A 25,386-nucleotide genomic window follows, 5' to 3' on the forward strand; every position below is an offset into this window, starting at 1 on the left:
ACATTCAATATATAAATGTCAGGGTTTTTTTTTTAATAAAAATGATGCATGCTTAATATAAACAAATAATTGGAAAATGTTTTCATTAATATCTAAATTTAGCACAGTACCCAATAGCCCCTTCTCAATATATCCCTATTACCAAGTTTGCATATAAACTTCCAGTAATGTTGTTTCATTTTTTACATGCATAGGAATCTCACTCTCATTCCTCCCTCCCTCTCTCTCTTTCTCCCTCTATCTTTCCTCCCACCACATTCTCTTTCTCCTTTTCCTCCTCTGTTTCTTTCACACACACACACACACACACACACACACACACACACACACACTCTTAACCCTTTTTGTTCTCTTTGATGATTAGTGCATGAAACTCAACAATACCCACCTATGTCAAACTATCCCCAAATTCTCAGTTTGGTCACTTTCACAAATAACCAAGTATCTCAATTTAACCTGACATAAATTATCTTCCATGTGTTGTATGTTAAAATACATAATCTGTTTCACACTCATGCTCAATCATTTGCTCTAAGGACTCAAGGAAATTAAAAAGCTGATATGCCAGTTACAGTTTATTACAGTGAAAATTCAAGTCAAATAGGTTAAAATATGCAAAGAGAAGAGGTACACAGGGTGAAGTCAAGGAGAAACCAGGCTCAATCTTCCAAGTGTCCCTTCCTAATGGATTTTCACAAGGACATGCTCAAATTCCTCTAGCAACAAAGTGAGACAACACATGTGAAGTGTTGCCAATGAAGGACCTTCATCTGAAACTTGGTGTCCAGAGATTATCGGGTAGTCACACAGGCACGTTGATAGACCTTACCTACCCAGATCCCCATTCCTCTTCTTATTCCCAAATCAGAAGAGACCTTCATGGGTATAGTTTCTTACAGTGAAAGAAAACAGATTAAATCAGCAATAGAAAAAGGTACATGGGGAAAAACGCAAGAGAAACCAGAGGCAAGCTTCCAAGTATCCCTTCCCAGAGGAGTCACGGGCAGATTCACCTAATTTTAATAGAAATGACATGTGCTAACCAGGCAAGTTAACTTGAGCTTTGGAGACTTTTAATGAAGATCAGTCATATAACCATGCAGTGCCTGTGTGACTGATCACAGCCACTCAAGATTCCAGTCCAGTAACCAGAGCAAAAACAGGAATTCACAATAAATCACATTGTTAGGATTAACTTAACTGGTCAGATAGGTACAGCATGGTCCAAAGACTCAGACATCAGTCCAGACTCAGATTCGGTCCAGAAGATAGAAGATAGGCTGTTCTTCAAAATGTGCACGGTTTGAACAACCCAGGATTGCTGAGTTAACCCTTTATGGCCAATAATAAAACTAACATAAGGAAAAATGTTAATCATTCCAAATCCATATTTAAAAAATTAAAGACTTTCCAAGGATTATCAAGATATAAAACATCCAAATGAGGAGTTTTTAATTCTCAAGGCTTTAACAAAAATAATGATACATTTTCTACCATTTCTCTTAGGTTGGAAACAAAATCGCTAAAGAAAAAATAATTTTCTGTTATCCAATAAGTGGGCATGCCTTACAAAAAAGTATTAATTTGTAAGTTATATTCTAATAATCCCTACCCAGGTGGCTAGTCAACATATACCTAAAAGAAAAGAAATCCTAGGCATGGAGTTCTCTCTAATAAGAATATATTTTTTAAATGACCCCTATGAATGCAAGAAAAGATATACACATATGCAATAAGGACATGAAAATCAGCTCGATATCATGTCACTAGAGAAATGCAAAGAAAACCACCATGTGAAGCCAACGCACACTCACAAGGATGAGTATAATGGACTTCTTTTGTCAAATGGAAATTAAAACAAATTGACCAGGATGTGGAAAAATTGGAACCCTTGCACAGTATAGTGGGAATGTGAAATTCTTCAGTTACAGTGGAAAGTAGTTTGGCAGTTCCTTGGAAGTTAAACGTATAATTACCGTATGACTGACTCAGCAGTTCCACTCTTAGGTATAGACCCAAAAGAATCTAAAGCATTTGTTCAAACAAAAATGTGTACACAAATGTTCATAGCAGCTCTGCTGACAGTAACCAAACCAAACAGGGGAAACCTCCCAAGTGTTCATCAACTGATGAAAAAGTACACAAAAGTGGTATATCTGTACAGTGGAATATCATTCAGCCATAAAAAGGAATGAAATATGGATACATGCAACACCATGGATGAAACATGAAACCATTATGCTAAGTGAGAGAGGCCAGACACAAAAGGTCACATATATTGTATGATTTCATTGGTATCAAATATCCAGAATAGGTAAATCTCTAGAGATAGTACATTAGTGGTTTCCAGAGCCTGGGGGCAGGGGAGGGGAAAGTGGGATGGCGTTTCCTTTCGGGGTGATGATAGACTTTGGAACTAGACACAGGTGATGGCTGCAAGACATTGCAAACACACTAAATGCCCCTGACATGTACCCTTTAAAATGGTGAATTTATGTTATGTGAATTTTACCACAAGAAAAAAAGACGCTGATAGGGTTTACACCTGTACGAACAGATTGTGAATTAACTTCAAAATCTGTTAAAATGCACTATTTAGGAAACCTTTTTGTTCTTGATTGACACTGGGGCTCAAGTTATGGTAATACTTGAGTATCTCACTAAATTTTAAAAGGAAGACCCCGTAACCTTAGAGGAGGTACTGAATAGCCTTTCCTTATGGGTTGGAGTACTACCTTGACTCAACTGCCCCTGGTTATAGCACCCATTGTCCTAAAATATCCTACAGTGCACCCATTGTCCTAAAATATCCCACAGTGGCCACAGGCACTCTGACACAGTGGGTAATGATGTTAAATTAAGTCTTTGCCACTTATAAATTGGCTTGACCAAACGGGACCCACCAGATGAACTCCACTGAAAATACTTACTTTGGGCTACGGAAGAATAAACAGTGCCCCAAGGGATTGAAACCCATTATGTAAGTTCTTCATAGAGAAGAGGTGATTATACCCACTACTTTTCTATTTCACCTTCCCGAAGGGACTGTAAGGATTAAAATCGAACATGTAGGTCATGCAGAGAATGGGCGATTTAACCCACTTCTCCTCCATTTAACCTTTCCCAATTTGACCTGTTATTAAACTACAAAAGAATGAGTGACATCTCAGTACAGATTATGACAGACTTAATACCTCAATACCATTAAGATCCCACACCCAGAGTTACTGAAAGTACTGCCTCCAAACAATCAGCAACTGGTAAAGGCTTTGCTATGATAGATTTGGCTCATGTGTTCTGTTCAGTGCCTATAGCAACAGGACCTCCACTGCAGTGTCACTTCACCTTCACTTCGGAAGGGACGTGATGCACATTTACCTGGCTACGCACAGGGTACCTGGGCAGCCCTCAGGTAGGGCTAGGCCACGGCACCTCGGTTAAATTCCTGAAGATTATTTGGTAGACCAAGGGCTGCTCCCTCACTAACACTACCAAGATGAGTTACTGACCCTCTTGGCACCCACAATGTTAAAACAAACCCAACATTTGATAGACCTTTGTGGGCTCAGTGGGCAAGTCCTCATTTGCAAATGTTACATAAGCCCATTTTAAATGACGCTGCTATTTAAAAACTGGCCCACCTTGAAAGGGCCCCCTACAAGCAAAAGGCACCAGAATTTTTCCAGATACCAAAACAGCAGTCGCTCCTGGTAGGGACTCCTGGAGAGTCCTTTACTGTTGAGGTTTCAGCAGCCTCCTCTTATGCCTTCTGGAATCTCTGACCCTCCTGTGATGACCATAAGTTGTCCATGGGATTCTGTGGGAAGAAAGAAAACACTGCTCAGCCCCAGGATACAAGACATTAGAGGGGCCATGTTGCCCACATATTGAGCTCTCCTGACATTAGAAGTGCTCACAGGCCTGGGCCTGTGACGCTCAGTAGCCAGTTGCCCATTAGGCCCTGGGTGATAGTCGCAGCACCCTCGCAAGTTGGGCGAAGCCACTGAGGCCTCCTTGTTACAGATGGAGGCAAACCTGGGCCCTCTGGCATATCCATCCCACTAGCAGGAGGGCTTGACCTTCCCCAGCATCATTCCCTTGCCACATGCCACAGTGTTGGACGAGTTCACCTTCTCTCTGACCCCTTGGCAACCAGGGGAGCCCCTTGGGACCAGCTGAGTGAACAGCAATGGGTGTTCCTCCATTCTGTGCCTGGAATCGTCACCATCACTCTGGTTACCAGTGATGGAGCTCTCATCCCTCAATCAGGACATCTCTACTATGATGGGTCTCTGGGACCCGAGGGTCAGTCAGTACAGTTGATGGAACTTTAGGCAGTCATCTCAGCACTGGATGTCCTGGCCAATAGTCAGCCCCAACAGCACATTTTTACAGATTGTCAGGCCATTGTCATGGGGCTGGCCGTCTGGTCCAGCCTATGGCAGTAACAACAGTCCCTTGTCCAGGATGGTCCCCTTTGGGGCAAAGAACTCTGGGACTCTCTCGCCCCACAGACTTCCAAAATATAAGTCAAAGTCACACATATGAGACCTCACCAAGACACTCCATATCCTTTGCAGTTCCAGAAATTATTGATAGTGACTGAGGCATTCATCTCACTGCTCAGGATACAGAACGCTGGGCTATCGAGCAGGCAGGTAGTGGACCTTTCGCCTCTCTATCTGGCCTCAGGCGGCAGGACTCAGAGTTCCATAATGGCTTGCTTCAACAAGGACAAATTCAGTTAAAGGAAAATGGCACATTTCAGCCACAGCCCCATGTCAGGGGTGGACTGTAAGCAAGTGCCTGACTCCATGTCTTGAGATTTGCCTGCTGAGGGCTCTTTAGCCTCAGTCCTCCCTCTTTCCAATGCCCCACATCTGGATGGATACACAAAAAAGCCCACGTGTTCTCTCCTTCTGCACACTGACTGGGAGGGAGGAGGGGCAAACTACACAAGCCCCTGCCAGCACACAGGAACCCTTGTGTTGCCCCATCCACTGACCAGAGTGAAACTCCCAACCCGGTCTCCTTACTGTCTCTCTCAGGCCTTTTTTTTTTTTTTTTTTGGAGGAGTCTGCAATACCCTCTCTTAAAGAGGCTCATTATGTAAGCAATACACTTTTTGTATCCGCTTGATAGTGTGTGTGTGTGTTGTCGTCACTTGGGGCATCTGAGCCAAATTTTGAATAGGGGTGCGTAATGATCCCCAGAGTTGCCACAACAGCTTCTCTCACCATCATTCTAGCAGCACACTTGCCGAATGTGTTCTTTCCATCCCTGAAACTTCAGGGTGGATCCCAAGAAGGTGTACCGCCTGTAAGGCACAAAGTTTTTGTTTTACTGAACTGCAAGTTATAACTAACACCCAGTCTCGCCTCTGTGCTCGGTGACAATGGTAACTGGAATTAGCATAAAATGTCTGCTGGTGTCTTCTTAGTTTTAGGAATCTTTACACGTGAAGTGTTGGCTAGGTGGACCTGAGTACGACAAAACCTCTCAGACTGCCGACTGAGAAATCTTCCTGGCAAGTCTGTCCTTTTAAAGTCTTCCATGCGTCCACTCGGGCTGCCACAAGGAAACGCCATAGACAGGGTGTCTTAAATAACAGACACTCATTTCACACAGTTCTGCAGTTGGGGAAGCCCAAGCTCAGGGGTAACAGCATGCTCAGGTTCTTCGTGAGGATCCTCATCCTGGCTTGCAGACAATGCCTTCTTTCTGTGACTTCACTGTGTGGAGGGGGCGGGGGGAGGGTGGAGAGCAAGCTCTCTGGTCTATTCTTTAAGGGCACTCATCCCACAATGTGGACCCCATCCTCACGACCTCATCAAAGCCTGATTACCTACCAAAGACCCCATGTCCAAATACCACCACATTGTGGGCAAGGTTTTCAGCACATGGCTATCGAGGGCACACAATTCACTCCCTAGTATGTGCACAGCCCAGTACTGTAAAAACTTCTCTCTTTTTCTTTATTCGCCATTTACAGTCTTGGGTTGGGAAGCATGCGTGAACCACCCTCCAGCTCCAACTTTAGTACTTCTTCCACTCTCCATTCTCACAGCATCCATTTCAACTTTGTATGTTCTTTTCTAAGTAGCTTGAATAACGTTTAAACATCCAAATTCTCCTTCTCTCTTTTGAGAGTTTTTTTTTTTTTAACCATGCTGATATTTGGTCTATACACTTTTGTTTCCTTCCTGAAATAACTGTGTCTCTGCTGGCATGAACCCTCCCAAGGTGGAAATTGGGGAAAAAAAGCACACTTGGCAGATGTCCACTACATGGCCATTTAGAGAACAAGTTCATCCCCCTGTACAGGATGCACTTAAAGTCACCTTTCAGTTCTAGGATTCTGTCTCTTAACAAATAGTACATTAGAGATTTAATCGTCTCTTCTCAGTTCATTGCTTATGGTATGCTTTAAATATATAGGCCATTTATCTGGTCTTATAATACAACTAGGGTTCATACTTTCACAAAAGATATAATAAATTCACCAATTTCACATCTGATATTCAGCTTTTATTTTAGCCAAAATCACAGAATATCAATACTTTGAGTATTATTAATAGAGCAGTAGTTCTCAACCTTTACTCTGTTCCTGCATATCTGACAGACAGGATGTATTCTTGCTAGTTGCTCTCTGTGGCAACAAGCCCCCTTAGGAAGGGCAGGGAGACTGAATACGTTGCTTCTCTAGGGTGGGTCCGAATTCCAGGGAATGTGGGTGGGTCTCCCTCAGATGATTTTGAGAGGCTACCTCCTCCCAGCAAGGTTCTATAAGAATCACTGGGTCCAATACCATGCATCTTAATTCTCCAGATTTTATCTTTGTATTAGAGAGCTAAATACTTGGATTATATAACAATAATCAAGGTGAAAATATACTCCTTTACAGAAATGCTATACTATGAGTTGAATACTGATTATATTGAAAAAATATATAATAAGTTTGATGCAAGAACCAATCTGAGGAGCATTTCCGTATATTTAAAAGGGAAACTGTAATGGAAAAACTTTAACACATTTGTTATTCTATGCTATTTGTACAATAACCTCGTATAGTAAGTTTAGACTTGAGTTTTGTTAGAGGAGAAAAACAAAAGGTCGCCTATATGTGAGTGTTTGTTTTCTCTGCAAGAGAAGATTATGTTCAGAGACTCAGGAGACATGATTCCTAATCATGGCCTGGCTTCTACTTGGCCGGGGAGTAGGAATGGAAGATATCCAAGGTTTTTTTAACTTTAAAATTAAATACTTCCTCAGGAAAAATCCCCTTTCTTCCTTTCTGTCAGAAAGTTCACAAGAAAATTACCGACAGGTGGTAGGAATTTGATGATTTACAAGTACCTAGTAACACCTACTTTTTCAGTTTCCTTAGAAATGTTCTGTTTTGTTTTATCCATATGTGGCTTGTGACTTACTGTCTTTTATCCCTGTAAACCCTCTTAAGTCCTTGCAAACCGGTAGGATATAAAAGAGCAAAGTTCTAACATGGATTCCAGCTCGTTGGCCAGAATCACAAGTGTGTCTTCTTCACATTTGATTCTTGCTTTTGGGTGATGCAACAGCCAAAGCTACAAAGGTTTACAATTACTTGTAAGATAGCTGAGATGTTTAATGGATTAGTAACATGTTAAAAAGAAGAAAAATATCCAATTCTTTTTCCAGATGAACTCATGATTTCCATGGTTACTTTTTGTGAAGTATGGGAAATCTTTACTATAATCTTTGTTTCCTAGATATAAAACTATGATTGATAAACTACCCAAAAAGAATAAGTTATGCAGTCTAGTAAAAGGAAGCATTTGAAACTTAGATCTGAGACTGTCTAACAGAGTCAGCGGGATTCATACTTCCCATAAATTATAAACGTGTTTGCAATCACATGTATGTACATATTTATGTGTAAAGAGGTGGGGAAGAGGAAGTGGGAGAGACTAAAGAGAAAAAAGGAAACTACATAAAGGTCAAGTAATTTATTCTAGTACCTTAGATGTAAAAATCTATGAAATAAGTTTTCTTTCAGGCATTAAATTAATTTGCTAATGACTTTTTCTCATTCTTTCATTTTAAGACAACAAGACCTTATTTTAAAATACAAATACAAATAAAAACTTTTCCTTCACTCTGAAAATCACTCATTTTGGCTAAGATTTTATTTTAGAATTAATTTTTGTCTATATTTTTCTTTCCTTAGAAGCAAACTTAAAAATTATATATAGGTTTAAGAATGCATTGACTCCTTTAAATTTCTCTAAGTTCTATAACTACTTCTTAGTTTTGAACCCCAGAGGAAATCAGTTTATTTTCCCTTATCAGACAGGGAAGCTTCTGCAATAGTTTCTTTCTATTCTTCCTGAGTAACTTAAGACTTTTGTTCAAATTCTCAATTCAGGGGCTAAACAGACCTCTGTACATGGAAGCTTCTCTTGATGAGTACCCCTTTCTCTTTAGCCACATTACCCTTCAATAGTTCAAATGACTGAGAAAGAGGCAGAGAATATGGGCAAGAAAGTGATGGTTTCTAAAGGCGAACAGAATCAGTTTTCGAAGTAGTCAGGTAGTGGTGGGGAAAGTTCCCTTGGTTTCCATTCTCCCCAAATACTTTCCAAAGACTTGACAATTAGAGCTTAATGTATTCCAGAATTAGTTTGAGCCAAACAGGAGCTCTCCTTCACTATAATTTTTTTTTGGGGGGGGACGGGCACTTAAACTCTTAAAGCAAAATAGCATCATCTATATTTAAAGTATTAAATTAATAATACTCAAAGATAAGAACAGTTAAGTTACCTAGGATGGTTACTTCAAAATGTCCAAGGCTTCGGGCGCTCTTAAATTCATCAAGTGTTGGGAGCCTTCCTTCTGGTGGTATATATTTTGCAGGCTGAGAATTATACTGCTGATTGAGAAAGTTTCTGTGTTCAAAAATAAATTTCCATGGAATACTTTCAGGATAAACAAAGCTGTAATGTAGGTGTTGAATTAAGCCAAACTTTTTCTCTCTCCATAGCTGACCTTCCCACTTATCACTTATAGTTTTCCTGGCTTTCCTGGCTTTCCCTGGGGTACCAGTGCTTGCGCTTTCTCGACCTGTTAAAGACACAGTGAGATAGACACAATTAACCTATAAACCAAATCAAGTCATTCACTACAAAAAAAGCATAGACTACTGAGGAATAGTTTAATAAACTTTAAAAATCAAACCACTACCTATAAAACGTAAACTGAATGTCCAAAAGATAATTCTTACTAAAGTGAGAGAGGAAATAAATTCACTTTCAAAATAAACTTTTACTTCCAAATATCAACAAGTGGTATTGTTTTATCATACATCAACTTTTCCATATTTGTTTTCTCTGTTGCTAGAATTATGGAGGTAATGTAATTATCTCCTATATACTTATTTTATATTTTCTAAATGTTCTTAAATAAACATATGTGCCTTTTATATTCAGTAACAAATCCAAGTTAAGTCAAATTCATGAGAGTAATCATCTTGAGAGATGGCATCACTACTCACTGTTGGTGGAATTCAAGCTTAAAATAAAATTTTGTTCATCTTTGCTGAAAGTAGCCTGAACAAATCCAAATACAGTCTTTTTCTTGGATATAACTCTCCTTCAAAGAGATCATTTATTCATTATGTATGATACTCCTTTCTGAATTAATAACATGTGAAAAGCAAAGAGGGAACTACATTGAGATGAAAGACTCTTCAATTTTGATTATTCTCTATCAAGTCAATTTCTCCTTTATGTACAATTTACCCAACACATTTAGTTTCTAAGGAGAATGTAATTTCTCCCCTATACTTTACGGCGTTCATTCAGCAAAAAACTATTGAGCATTTATTATGTACCAGATACTGTGACAAGGAATTTGGTAAAATAATATTTTAGTTGACTTCTTTGTCATATATTAATTGACACTATATGTGTAGGCTTACTTCTGGGCTTTCTCTTCTGTTCCATTGATCTATGTGTCTACTTTTGTGCCAGTACCATAATGGGGGAGGAGAATGGGTAAAATAGGTGAAGGGGATGAAGAGGTACAAACTTCAAACTATAAAATAAATTAGTCACAGGGATGAAAGTACCGCATAGGAAGTACAGACAATAATACCGCAATTTATTTGTAAGTTCACAGATGGTAACTATACTTACTGCAGTGAACACTTAGCAATGTATATAACTGTTGAACCACTACGTTGTACATTGGAAGTGAATATAATATTGCATATCAACTATATTTCAATGAAACTTAAAATTTTTAAAATATTTTAATTGAACAATACAACCTAAGAACTGAAGACATATGACAGCCTCAGAAAAAAACAGATTTTGGACAACACTCTCATGTTGTCAGTTCTGCTGGCTGAGGCAAGTTGACAGCAAGTGTTTCAGAGTTCCCCGAGGTTGGTGAATTGCTTTCCTGTAGGCTACCTATGCTTTGGTGTTCATTATTACCCTAGCATAAAAACAGTTGCTGAGGCAAAAGAGAGTTTCAACAGTAATGTTTAAGTGTGGTCAATATACCACTTTTGTTTTTCAAACTTGATTCCATATTCCTAGACTACTTTCTTGGTTTCTTAAAGCTAGCCAGAGGACTTGCTGAAAATTTGTTATGGAGTAAAATGTTACGCTGAGTCATAACAAAAGATGAAGAAGTTGAACACATACTCACTCACCAGTAAGAGATTTTTAAAATTATGCATAACTATACTTAACTTCCTATAATAATTCTTGATAACAAAAAGGATAGAAAATGTAATCACATGTGAAAAAGAAAGGAATCAATCAAAGCCAAGAGAAAAACTAGAAGCTAGTGGACTAAAGTGAGTATCGGGTAATGATTAAATCTTTGTCTTCTAGAAATTAACCTCCCCTCTGTAAACAAATAAAAATATGTAATTAGAAGAGTAACAAGTAGCTATCACAATGATTCAAGTTATTCTGAGCACTCCTGACATTCAAAGAACAAGTTCTAGGCTATTCCAATTATTAAAAATTAAGTAATTACATGTACCTTACAGAAAAAAATACTATGATTAACTTTGTCAGGAGTACGTCAGAATATTTTCTATGCCTGTTTTCTTATTTAAGTGTTGAAACTAAGGACTGACAAGGTAGAGATGTTTATAGGAAACGTTCCTCTGAAAAGTCATGCTGTGTTTTTTAATTTAGTAACTTGTAACTGTAATTACCTACCCCAATTAAATGAACAAAATTAATTCAAATGGGTATTAACTCAATAGAAGTGATAATGGAAGTCACTGAACAGCAAGATTTAAAAGGAAATAACTAGAAAAGAAACAAAATACATCTCAGAATTCAGGTTTTTCTAAAACTAAGATGGAAAATTATTAACTAAAAGTCTTTTATTTTTAGTTTGAATAGTACTAAAATTACCATATGAAACACATTATGTTTCAAGCCTGATGCATAACTAAGATACAGGTTCATTACCTAGCAAAATTATATTTTTGTGAGTACGTATGACATAATGATCACTGTTGTTTTAATGATTCATTTTATCCTTATTTCTGGTGACGATTTATGTTTTCCTGAGGAAAAAATTTAGGAGAATACCACGTATATATATGTTTTAAGGTAAAAAAAAAGACATTACAAATGTATGTATGTAGGCATGCTGACTTCATTTCTTCAAAAAATCTACTCTGAGCATTTCATTATGTGGATAAGAGTGATGGGGTGTATGTTGGCATGTAGGAGGGAGAACAGCTATTTTCTTTGTCTATTCACCCCTTGCTTTCACTGACCCCACCCTGGGTCAAGATCTATATGCCTAGAAAGGAACAAAAGAACAGGTCTATGCTTGGTAGCAAGTGTATATAAAAGACTTTTTAAAGGATTGTGTAAGGCAGAGGCTATCTGTAATGTTTAATAATCTCAGCAGTACTATTACTGATTATTTTAAACTTTTCAGTGCGTGTCTTATCTACTTATCCAAGTTACCAGATATAAAGGATAAGATGTTAAACGCTGTAGTCTTCAAAATGCACAGCACAATCAAACCACACACACAAATTAACATGTATTCACAAAATGACTGACTTTTTAATTTACACACATAATTTCCAAACCTATCATGAAACATCTCTGGGAATATACTTTTAGCCATGTTACACATATAAATCTAATTCATTAATTAAACTGCAGTATAAAAAACAAGTGGGACTACATCAAACTGAAAAGCTTCTGTACAGCAAAGGAAAGTACTGACAAAATGAAAAGGCAACCAACTGAATGGAAGAAAATAATTGTAAATCATATACTGATACGGGGTTAATATCTAAAATACATAAATACTCATTCAATTCACTAGTAAAAAAACAATCCAATTAAAATATGGGGAGAGGATCTTCATAAATATTTTCCCAAAGATGACATACAGATGGCCAACACGTAGAGGAAAACGTGCTCAACATCACTAATTATCAGTAAATGAAAATCAAAACTGCAATGAGATATCAATTCACAACTCTTAGAATTGTAATTATCAAAAGACAAATAACAAGTGCTGGTAAGGATGTGTAAAAAAGGGAACACTTGCACACTCTAGGTGGGGATGTAAAAACTGGTACAGCTGCTTTGGAAAACAGCATGAAGACTCCTCACAAAAGCAAAAATATAACTACCACATGATCCAGCAGCTTCACTTCTGGGAATTTATCTGAAGAAAACAAAAACACTAACTCAAAAAGAAATATGCAGCCCCATATTTACAACAGCCGAGACATGGAAACAACCCAAGTGGTCATTGATGGATTAATGGATAATGAATATGTGGTATATGTAAATGGATATTCTTCAGCCCATAAAAATAAATGAAATCTTGCTGTTTGCAACAACATGGATGGACCTTGAGGGTATTACGCTAAGTGAAAAAAGTCAGACAGACAAAGACAAATACCGTATGATCTCAGTTCTATGTGGAATCTAAGAACAAAAAAACAAAAACCTGAGCTCATAGATACACAGAACAGATTGGTGATTGCCAGAAGAGAGCATGGAAGGTGGATGAAATCAGTGAAGGGGGTCAAAAGATACAAACTGCCAGTTACAAAATGGGGATGTAATGTACAGTAGGGCGATTATAGTCAATACTGTATTGCCTATATGGTAGTTACTCAGAGAGTAAACCTTGAAATTCTCACCACAAGGAGCTATGTATGGTGATTGATATTAACTAGACTTACTGTGGTGATCATTTAGAAAGACAGAAATATCAAATCATTATGTTGTACAACTGAAACAAATGTAATGTCATATGCCAATTATGTCAGTAATAAAAAAGAAAAAAAATGAATGCAAAAGAGCTTTGAAAATTATGGAGAACCACTATCAACTTCATTTCTAAGCCACTTCTTGAAAAACTACCCTGAAACAGAAATGGCATACTCAGGGCTTGGGACACAAACAGAATAGTTTGGCGTCTGCTCATCAATGGAGATAATATGGACTCTAGTTACATTTCTGTAGAAGTCTTGCTTTTTATAAAATAATTAGGACCACTTACTTCTCAGTTTATTTAAAGATTTCTCCCAAATAACTCAAAGTTATCAATATGTTTTCAGTATTGTTAATAGTCAGGGAAGAAACAAAGAGAGATGAAATTTAAAGGCAATTCTTCATACTGATTGGGTGAAATCATTTATTGAGAAAAACAGAATGTTCTCAAAGAGTAAAAACTAAACGAGTTATTCATGTGGGGTTAACATAACCAAGGGCCTATACTCATATAGTCTGTAAAAATTAAATGAATATTTTTATTTAGTTCTTAGATGTATTTTTTCTACAGAGGGACTCAATACATATGATGACTCAGTTTAACATTTACAGTTTAGAAATTGCTTTCAAATAAGCATTTGTTAAAAAGCCTTAACCTAACTTTGTGAGGCAAAAAATGGATGCAACCCATTTTATAGATGAATAAATTAAGGCATAGAGTGATTGAGTGACTTACCTCTGTTCAGACAAGTAAAAAAACTGCAGAGAGAGCGGTCCAAGATGATGGCATAAAATCATCCTGAACTCACCTTCTCCCAGAGACACAACAAATTTACAACTACATTATGGACTAATTTCCTCTGAAAACTGCGTGAACAGAGCTTCCACGAAAAGGGATAAAAAGGCAGCATCAAAATGGGGAGGAGAGGCAGAGAGAGAGTTTGCCAATAAAAAACCAACCCACCCCAGGTGTGGTGGTACACAATCAGGAGGGATCTCAAAAATATGGAATTTTTCCCTGAGAAGGGAAAGGTCTGTTCTCTAACTCAGGCACCCCACCCCTAGATCCTGCACAGGAGAGATAAACTCCTAAAATGCCTGGTTTTGAAATGTGTATTACATCTAGGAAAATCATAGAACTATAGGGAACCAAGAACCTGCTCCTAAAAGGCTCATGCACACCTAACACACTGGGACTCAGTGCAAAAACACCAGTTTGAAATGCGCCTAGACAATATGTGAATGAGGCCCACTTATTAATCTTGAAGTGTCTGCTAGAGAGGCACAAACTTCATGGGACTCTCTCTGAGGATGAAGACACTGGCAGGGGCCATTTCTGCAATCGAATTCTGACTTTGGTTGTTCTGACACTGGCAGGTACTATTATTTAACTCTTTTTCTAGCCTTTTGTCACCAGTGGGTGCACCCCCCACAGCCCTACCCAGCCCTGTGCTGAGGCAGCTCCTGGGCTGGGTGAGAGTCCTGCTCACCCTCACACTGCAGCCATGGCCCCACTATAGCAGGCAGGCTCATAAAGCTTACACAGGAGACAAAGACTGAGGGCCTGACACTGGTGGTTGGTGGGCATATGCTTCTGAGTTTTATGGGACATCTGCTACACAAGGCCAATCTTTCAAGGCTGGGAGAGGTAGCTGATATGCCTAATATATAGAAACAAACACAGAGAGTCAGGGAAAATCAAGAGGCAGAATATGTTCTAAATGAAAAAAAAAGACAAAACCTTTTTCTAGACTCACAAATCAAAAAAGAGGGCTCAAATGAATAAAATCATAAATGAAACAGAGGGTATAACTGATACCACAGAAACACGAAGTATTATAAGATACTAATATGAATAATTATATGCCAACAAATTGGACAACCTAGAAGAAATGGATAAATTCCTAGAAATACACATATTACCAAGAATGAGTCATGAAGAAATAGAAAGTCTGAATAGATCAATTTCTAGTAAGGAGGTGGAAACAGTAATCAAAAATCTTCCAACAACCGTTGGAAAAAATCCATTGCCAGACGGTTTCACTGGGGAATTCTACCAAACATTTGAAGAAGATTTAATACATACCCTTCTCAAACTCTTCCAAAAAACTGTGGAAGGGAACACTTACACACTTATTTTACAAGGTCGGCATTACCCTGATACCAAAATCAGACAAGGATACCATAAAAAAGAAAATTACAGGTCATTACCCTTGATGATCATAGATGCAAAAATCCTCAACAAAATATTAGCAAAACCAAATTCAACAAAGCACTAAAGCATCATACACCATGGGCAAGTGGGATTTATTCCAGGGTGGCAAGAATAATTCAACATCCACAAATAAACCAACATGATAAACCATATTAGCAAAATGAAAGGTAAAGATCATATGATCATCTCAATTGATACAGAATAAGCATTTGACAAAATTTAACACCCATTTATGATATAAACTCTCAATAAAATGGGTATACAAGGAATATAACTGAACATAGTAAAGGCCATATCTGATAAACACACAGATAACATTCTCAAAAGTAAAAAACTGAAAGCTTTTCCTCTAAGATCAGAAAAAGGATAAGAATGCCCACTCACAAATTCTACTCAGCAGAGTATTCCAAGTCCTACCTACTGCAGTAAGGTAAAATAAATAAATAAATAAATAAATAAAACAAAAGGCATCCACATCAGAAAGGAAGGTGTAAAACTGTCACTCTTTGCAGCTGACATGATCCCATATAAAGAAAACCCAAAAGTCTCCACTGAAAAATCTGTTAGCATAAACAAATACAGTAATGCTGTAAGATACAAACTCAGTATAAAGAAATCTGTTGCATTTCTATACCCCAGGAACAAACTATCTATCAGAAAGAAAAATTAAGAAAACAATCCCATTTACAATTGCATCAAAAAGAATAAAAATGCCTAAAGAATAACTTTTACCAAGGAGGTGAATGACCTGTATATTAAAAACTGTAAGATATGGATGAAAGAAACAGAAGACATGAATAAATGGAAAGATATTCTGTGCTCATGGATTAAAAGAATTACTATTGTTGTAATGCCCACACTACTCAAAGCAATCTACAGATTCAATGCAATCCCTCAAAATTCCAGTGACATTTTCCACAAAACAAGAACAAGTAATTCTAAAATGTGTATGGAACCACAAAAGATCCTAAACAGCCAAAGCATTCTTGAGAAAGAAAAACAAAGCTGGAGGTACCATGCTCCTAGATTTTAAACTATACTACAAAGGTATAGTAATCAGGACAGTAGGGTATTTGCTAACAAAACAGACATATAGATCAATGAAACAGAATTGAGAGGTCGAGAAATAAACACACACATATACAGACAATCAGTTTATAACAAAGTCAAGAATATGCAATGGAGGAAGGACAGTCTCTTTTACAAATGGTACTGGGAAAATTGGATACCCACATGTAAAAGAATGAAACTAGACCACTATCTTATGCCATAAACAAAAATTAACTCCTAGGTATATGCCCCTAAGAACCGAAAACAGGGACCCAAATACCAGCTCACTAATGTTCACAGTAACACTATACGCAATAGTGAAAAGAGGGAACAACTCAAGGGTCCGTCATCAGATGAATGGATAAACAAAATGTGGGGTGTGTGTATGTGTGTGTATTTCAGCCATAAAAAGGAATAAAGAGGAACTTTAGATACACAGAGAGGCCAGGGATGTGTGTGCACAGAGAGAGAACCATGTGAGGACACAGCAAGAAAAGACAGCCATCTGCAAGCCATGGAGTGAGGTACTGGGCTAAAACAAACCTGCAGACACCTTGATCTTGGCCTTCTAGCATCCAGAACTATGAGAAAATAAATTTCTTTTGTTTAAACCACCCAGACTGTGGCATATTTTGGCAGCCGTAGCAAATTAATACAATTGCCTAACCCAGCTAGAATACCGAATCCACTAAATTAAGACAGGATGTAGGTAAATGAGGCATCTATGCTGTATTCCTGGCTTTTATCATCATCGACTTGCTTCTCTGACTCTAGAGTTGTTTTTCTTAAATTGTCCTCCACATAGTGGTCAGAACAAGCTATTAAAATTAAAATCAAATTATGCCAACCACTGCTTAATATCTTCCAAAATTTCTTCCTTAATTTCTAGAGAATAAAGCCCAAATTTCTTCATATAGCATATTAGGTCCTCCATTGATGCTGACCTTTAATATTTGTTCAGCCATTAAACTATTCCGTGCCTCACACTTTATGCTCCAGCAACATCAGAACAGTTGGTAGCTCCTTGAGGTTTCCACGAAATTCCTTATCTTTGTACCTCTGAAAACTGTTCTGTGCCTGTATATACGTGCCTAATTTGGCAAATCTCTACTCATCTTTTAAGAGTTAGTTCAGGGATCACCTGTACATGCTATGTTTTGAACCTACTCTTTATTCTTTCTTTTTTAAGATAGAAAAACTGAAAAAATGCAAAGAATAGCATAGTAAATGCCAGTATACCCCACACTTGGAATTACACATCTTCAGACTTTTATTCTGCCATCTTTGCTTTAAACTTTTTTACTGTGGAAGTTTTAAAACTACAAAAGTAGATAGGAGAGTACAATGAACCCCACAATATCCTTGAGGTATCATTTCATTCATAAACACTTCAATATGTGTCTTTAAATGATAAGGACTTTTTAAAAGAAAATAAACACGATATACCTCCTAAATTATTCATAATAAATAAAAATTTTAAAACATTTTCAAGTATTTTGTTCAAATTTCTCCCATTCTCTCATAAATTATTTGCATTTAGCTTGCTCATGTCAGGATGCTTCATATTAAACATGAATAAAATAATAAAATATATAGAACATTGAAGTTGTGGTTTAAATTTCCTTTTTCACTCTTCCTGATCACATTCCCCTCTTCTTTCCTTCCTTAGAGGCAGCTGATATCATTAATTAGCTATATGTCTTTCTAATCCAAAGTAGACTCCTATATACATCAATGAAAAATAATAGTTCGGTTTTTGGATGTTTTTAGAAATATGCACAAGTGCTATTACAATATTTGTTCTCTTGTGATTTTTAAAATGATTAGTACATTGAAACTTCTATACTCTTACTGTTTTACAACTTTATTTGTAGTTTTCTTTTTTATTCTTGGTCAATACTGCTACATGTTTCCCTATTGTGTATGTTTTAAAAGAACTGCCTTTAGGTTTTGCTGTTCTCTATTTTTTTGTTTTATATTTCAGTAATTTGTTTCAAATTTTATTATATTTTATTGTCCTAAAATGCTGTGAAGTGTAAAAACACCACTATTTTATGCGCCACTAAGAAAGACGGTGCCAATTAAATCATGATGTACAATTTATTACGGAATATGTGTTCTAATTTCAGAGATATTAAAATATGCAAAAATGGATACCTTGGAGTTGATGACATACAGAATATCGTTCCATCTTTTTTATTTGGGTTTATTTTTTTCCCTTAGGTTCTTTTAATTTACTGAGACTTGTCTTATGGCCAATATGGTCTATCTTGGTAAATGTTCCATGTGTACTTGAACAGAATATGTATTCTGCCATTGTTGGATAAGTGTACTATAAATATCAATTAAGTCAAGTTGGTTGATATATCAGGTTAGTTACACTTTTGAGGTTATTTAGATGTACATACATTTAAGAGTTGTTACTTTATTGATGGAATGTCACTTTTATCATGTATATTGTTCTCCTTATCCTTACAGTTTTGCCATATATTTTATCTCATATTAACCATTTGTTTAGTATATATTAGGTATATCTTTGGCTGTTTCTTTATTTTCAACCATTTTTTATAATTTTGCCAGAGCTGCGAGCCCAAGCCATTTATGATGTAAAAATCCCAAATCAAATACTTTGAAATCCAATATAGCTGTATGCCAAACTGCTTCATAACCAAGCAGTATTCTAAACGTCTTGTTTGGGAGGTAGATATTATAAATTCTGAATAATTCTGGAGATTGTCACAAAAGTATAAGTTTGAATAATTTTGTTAAAACATTAGGGGAAAATATTAGGGGAAGCCATTAGAAGACTATGAATGTAATGTGTAACTTCTAAAGCACTAGAAGGAAAAACATTTTAATCCTGCAAAACTAAAAAAAAGATGGAATACAGTAAATATAAAGTAGGATTGCAAGAACAGATTATAAACATCATTAATCACATTAAATTTAACTGGATTAAATTCCTCTCATAAAAGGAAAACAAGTGGTTTGGGTTAAAAAGCAAAATCTTACCTATATGTTTCTTAAAAGAGACAAACCCAAAAGAAAATGGAAATAAAGGGATGAACAAAGATACATACACTAAGCCAGTTGTTCTCAAAGTGTGGCCTTTGCACCACCGGTATCATTACCACTAGTGAAGTTGTTAGAAATGCGCCTTATAAGACCCTACCACAGACCTACTTAATCAGAAACTGGCAGTAGGGGCTAGCAATTTTCATTTCAAAATACTTTGGATTTTAAAATAATATGGATACCCACTCACATTTGAGAACCATTGCCCTAAATGTTAACTAAAAGACAGGGGAAGTGCTAAATATTACTATCAGAAAAAATATAATTCAAGGCAAAAAGGGACACAAAGACAAATTCCATATTAATAGAGTAAAATCCACCAACAAGACATTACTGTTATGAAACTTTACACAGTATACAACATCTAAATCAAAAACTTTTAAAATTATAAGAAGAAATGAACAAAACCACCATCATAAAGAGAAGCCAATATTCCTGTCAGAGAAAATGGGCAAGTAAAATTGATTAAAAAATTAGAATATGGAATATTTTAATTAAAATTCAAAAACTTGGTATAATAAGGAACTTCATATCTAATAAGTAAGTTTTTCTAAGATTTTGGTGGTCAAAGAGGAACTCAAATTTAAAATCAGAAGATAAGGGTAATGAGGAGAAATGAAATCTAAGCAGTACCCACATGAAATTTCAGAATTTTAAAAGCTTTTGAAAGAAATAAACAAGCAAAAATAAACCAAACATTAAACTCAAGAAGGTAGTACAAAAAAACATGTGAACAAGGGAAGTAAAAGGAACTAAAGATGATGGTAAAAATAAAGTAGAAAATATTTCCCACTCTAGACTTCTTAATTAGCAAAGCCAAAAATTTTTCTTTCAAAAGCAATAAGATAGACAAACCTCTGGCAAGGCTGATCATAAAAAAGGGTGAACACACAAACATTAGGAATGTAAAAGGGGATGTACCTAAAAAGATAGAGATGAAGAAATACAGACTATTTTGTAGAACTTTGAGACCTAGGTGAAATGAGATTTCCTAGTAAAATATTAACTCTCAAAAATGGACTCAAGAAGCATTATTCATTTCATTACTTTTTCTACAAAGAATTGAAAAGGAGTCATTCTTCCAACCCCCAATCCTGGACCATGGTTTTAGGTTCAGACAGTTTTAGAGGTAAATTCTACCAACCCTTCAGTGAACACATGATTTCTGTAAATACAAGAAAAACAGGGAAGTTTTCCAGTCCATTCTACTAGGCTAATATTAATTAACCTGATACCTAAATTGGAATAAAATAGTATCCCCCCCAAAAATACAAAACCTGTGGATGAAATTCACTTCCGTAGTTTTTCAGATGTAAAAATAACAACCATGACCAAGTAGAGATTCAAAAGTAGTTCAACATTAGAAAATCCATTAATGTAATTTCATTCATTCATTCCTTTATTCAATAAACATTCACTGAATGCCTACTATGTGCCAGACATTGTTGTGGGTATAAAGGAAATGACCCATAGCAATGAAAAAAAATAAAACAAGAGTTCTTGCCCTCATAGATCTTATAAACTTGTGGGAGGAGAAAAAAACAGAATAATTTCAGAGTGCTATAAATTCTATGAAGGGCAATTGAATGGTGATGCAGTAATAATAAAGGGGAGGGAATATATGTTTAAATAATCCTTTTCTAATATGTTTTATATCTTAGAGTTATAACCTAAGGATGGAAGGGAACATTCCACAGAGAGGAAAGAGTAAGAGCAAAGCACCTGAGGCAGGAAAGAGCTTCGAGTTCTGAGGATCAAAAAGAGGGCTGGTTTTCTGAAACAAAATGATGGGGATTCTGAAGAGCAGGGGTTGGCAAACTATGGCCCCTAAGCCAAATCTGGCATACTGCCAGTTTTTGTAAGTAAAGTTCTATTGTAATATAGCCAAACCCCTTTCTTTACATATTGTCTATGGCTGTTTTCACTATGCAATAGTAAAATTGAATAGCTGCAACAGAGATGGTACGTCCAGCAAAGACAAAAATATTTACTATCAGGCATCTTTACAGAGCATACTGACGGTTGTAATCCCATCTGCACCCTTGTAGAAGGTCTGCGTCGCTTTCTAAGTGCAATGGAGAGTCATGGAGAGATTGAGGCAGAAGAGTTTAAGGCATGATCTACTTCCATTTTAAAAAGCTGGCTTTGAGATTATAATATTGGTTACTTTTGGAGTAGGCTATTGACCAGAAGAGGGCATGATGGAGCCTTTTGGCGTGCTTAAAATGTTCTGTATCTTAATCTGTGTGTGTGTATACATATATGTGTGTATGTGTGTGTGTATATATATATACTCACCTGTATTTGTAAGACTTTCCTACTTTACTGTGTACACAGTATACCTTAATAGGAAAGCTCTGAAAGCAAAAAAGCACACCATAAACAAAAGAGAAAAGGGGCAGTGTGAGAGAAGAACTTGTAATACATACACAAAAACTTAACACCCATTAGCAAAGAAATCCTGGAAATTCATTAGAAAAAGTCAAAAAGACATAATTAAAAATAGTATGATATGGGGAAATGGGAATGTTAATTAGTACAACCTTTTCAGAACGTGATTTGTCAACATCCATTAGATTAAAAATTCAATACTCTATAACCAGCAATTTCACTTCCAGCAATACACCCATTCAACAGAAATACATGAACATAATGAACAAATATGTATAAAACCTAATGTTGTTCAGCACTGGATCTAAACCTGAAAATCAAATAACTGCTATAATGACAAATTACTCATTCACATGGGCATGATTTTATATAATCACTGCCTCCACACTGCAGAAGAATATATGTATGGATGTACATTAAAGATGCCTGGGATATTGGGAATACTAAATCATGCAATACCATACAATTATTTTTTTCAAAGTTATACACCAAACTGCTGACAATTTGGAGTTTTGAAAGTTGAAGGCATAGGGGGAGGTAAAAGGGGTCTTTCACTCCACCCCAACATTTTATTTAAAACTTTCAAACACACAGCAAACCTGAAAGAACACCAATACACCACTTCTAGATTTTGTCATTTTACTATACTTGTGTCTTACATTTTTAATTCAATATATTTATAAATCTGTAGTTTGTATTTTTTAGCACATGGCTTTACTTTTTGTAGTAACAATATGGTTTCAATAATGAATAGATATTACTTTCATAATCAGAAAAATAAAATATTTTTACAAATTATTTCCCCCTTAAATCTTCTTCTACATACTGATTTTTAATTTATACAACCAATTCTAAAAATAAAATGATCAACACTTAGAGTAGTATGGCCAGGCAGCCTTACTCCATGCTTGACACAAAAATCATTCCGTTATGTCATCCCTGAAATGATGATCCTGCTTTTAAAGCTTAAGTTATTTAAATTACCTTTGGCTACACATTTCTAAAAAACCTTTTCCACCTTATAACTAGATATTACTTTAATTGCACATTTTGACCCAGTCATCTTTTCACTTTCAGGTTCGTTGCTGTTACACGTCACAGTAACGTTATGATCTAGCATTATGACTATAATGCGTGAAAAAACCACCTAAAAAGCAGTAAATACAGAAAATTATCATCTTTCTCCCTTCAGTACTTTCGCTTTCATTTTTTGCATTTTATTTCCTCCATATTCCGTATTCATACATGCCAGTTGTTACTATCATTCACCTTACTTCATCTCTAAGACATGAAACACATTTTAGAGCAATTGCTGATGACGAGCTGGCATTTTCCGGTTAACTTCCTACTTCTGATACAGAAGAACTGAACGTCTCAGATCACTACTATCCGTTCTAAGAAATAAGAAACAAAAACATGAGAATTCTAAGCCTTCCCGCAGAAATCACACATTCAAAAAGGCACTATTTATATAAATGCTACACTCAAAGACACAATGGCATTTCATTAATGTAAACTATTAAAGAATAAATCAAGAAACATCCTTTTTGAATTAAAAAGGTTTAAAACATGCAAAACCCACAAATATTTACAACTTTTATGCCTAATTCAAATCTACGCACTCTCCAACCGACACCGAAAGTACTATTTCCACAAATGGAATGGCAATGAAACTACGACTAATTCCACTGTAGTCAAAAACATAATGAACACATGCGGAATACTGACTGCAAATCAGGATGTTTGCCAGATCAGATGTAAGCTGTTTCAGGCATAAAAGCCAGCCTCAGGCTGTGTAAATTTCATTAAGCGAGCGCCTCTCTGTTATTCAGGAAAATTTGTCTCCTACCACTTGTGGCTTGTAATACTTCAACAATACCAAAGCACCTCCTTTTCCTTTCCCATTAACGCCAGGCTCCTAAAAACTATTTTTTAACCCACCGTTGTTGCCTCTAATTCCTTACCATAACAACTGTGTTCCTCAAGTTTCTTGTTCCTTAGCCGGATATCTCCATACGGGTCTTCCTTATTCCACAGCGCCAGGTAAATGACTCCTACCGCCCCTTCAAAGCCTCTTTTGTATCTCCTCGTGCACACTCTTACTAAAGGAAGTTTCTAAAGAAATAGTGTCCAAGGTCTTCCCACAGTGGATGCTATCTATGCACAGGATCCCCTGGCCTGTTCTCTCGTTGTGAAGACACGACACTCTGGAAATTCTCATTTCTATGCCAACTTTCAGAATATTTTTGTATACGAGATCGTTGAGGCTGAGGACCAGGTAGCACTTCTCCTGGTACACCCCGTCGGAGATCGTCACATCAAAGCAGTAAAGAGGCGGTTTCGGTATCCCGTCGCGTGGCTCATCCTCTAACAGGTACCTTTGGACAGCCAGCACAGCGACAGGCACCACCTCCGAAGGGGTGATCCACTGGAGAGGTTGAGTCCGTTCTTTGCTCAAGAACATTTCGGATCCAGGACTTGGGCCCTTGGGCCACGGCCCTTCGGATCACCCCTCCCGGGACGCTAGCCCCACTTCTCTCAAGGTTCGGCCGGTCTAGCCTAGCATGTGTGGGGCTGGCTTCAGGCCGGCCTAACTCACCAGACGTGATCGTCAGGCCACTGACTACCCTCTTCACTCCCCAAAGCTAATTTTCCCAGTTCAAAGGGAGAGAGTAAGAAACCGCGCGCTTGGGAGACAACCGCTACTCAGCCTGGTCGACTGAAAAGGCTCCTCCCCCGAAGGGGGCTGCACGTCGTTTCGCGAGTGTGCGTCGGCTCTCTAGCCCCGCCCCCAGATCGGCGCACTTCCTTTGCTCCGGCGCTGTTACTAGGCAGCCACAAGCGCGGTTACGTAGCGGGTCCTCGGTTCTGGTGCCCGCGGGATTGCCACGGGAGGGGTAGCAGGAAAAGCATTGGGCGCCCTGGTTCCTAAAGCGTAGCAAGAGGGAAGGGAAGGAGCGCTCGTGGCCCTTCTAGAAGGGAGGACACCGAAAGGCAATGGAAAAGAGAAGGTGTACGTACGTGCAGTGCAAGTAGTCATAGCTCAGGGGTTTGAGGGTTTGAGCCATGGACCACCAACAGAAAGTAAATCACAGTTGGTATACTGAATATATGTTGAATGTGTATATACCTTCACTGGTGTGCTCTGATATATAGTGCACGTATGTATCACTGAATGTGATAATATGGGTTTCCTTTAGTATGAACAAAACCAGATAACGTATGCACAGCCTAGCCCAGAAAGTCCTCCCTTAAAGTATTTTGCTGAATGCAGGGTTGGTGAATTAGTGAGTACTGCAAATGAAAACAAAAAATTGTAGAACTGGCTTGGTAAAGAGCTGCCTTTGGGTTAGACTTCATAAAATGTACTTATGTTTTAAAGGATACCTGGCTTAA

At 37.2% G+C, this 25,386-nt stretch overlaps 1 long non-coding RNA gene across 1 annotated transcript; it reads right to left on the reverse strand.

Annotated features, from left to right (window-relative positions):
• Positions 1-311: 311 nt before the first annotated feature.
• Positions 312-24,696, reverse strand: LOC130681990 (uncharacterized). The gene is made up of 3 exons (XR_008995296.1): positions 23,955-24,696; positions 8,800-9,099; positions 312-3,817 (listed from the first exon to the last, which is right to left on the reverse strand). It is a non-coding gene; the product is annotated as an uncharacterized LOC130681990 (long non-coding RNA).
• Between the last annotated feature and the right edge of the window lie 690 nt (positions 24,697-25,386).

Source organism: Manis pentadactyla, chromosome X (genome assembly GCF_030020395.1).
Source record: "Manis pentadactyla isolate mManPen7 chromosome X, mManPen7.hap1, whole genome shotgun sequence".
In the NCBI taxonomy this organism is placed as follows: Eukaryota; Metazoa; Chordata; class Mammalia; order Pholidota; family Manidae; genus Manis; species Manis pentadactyla.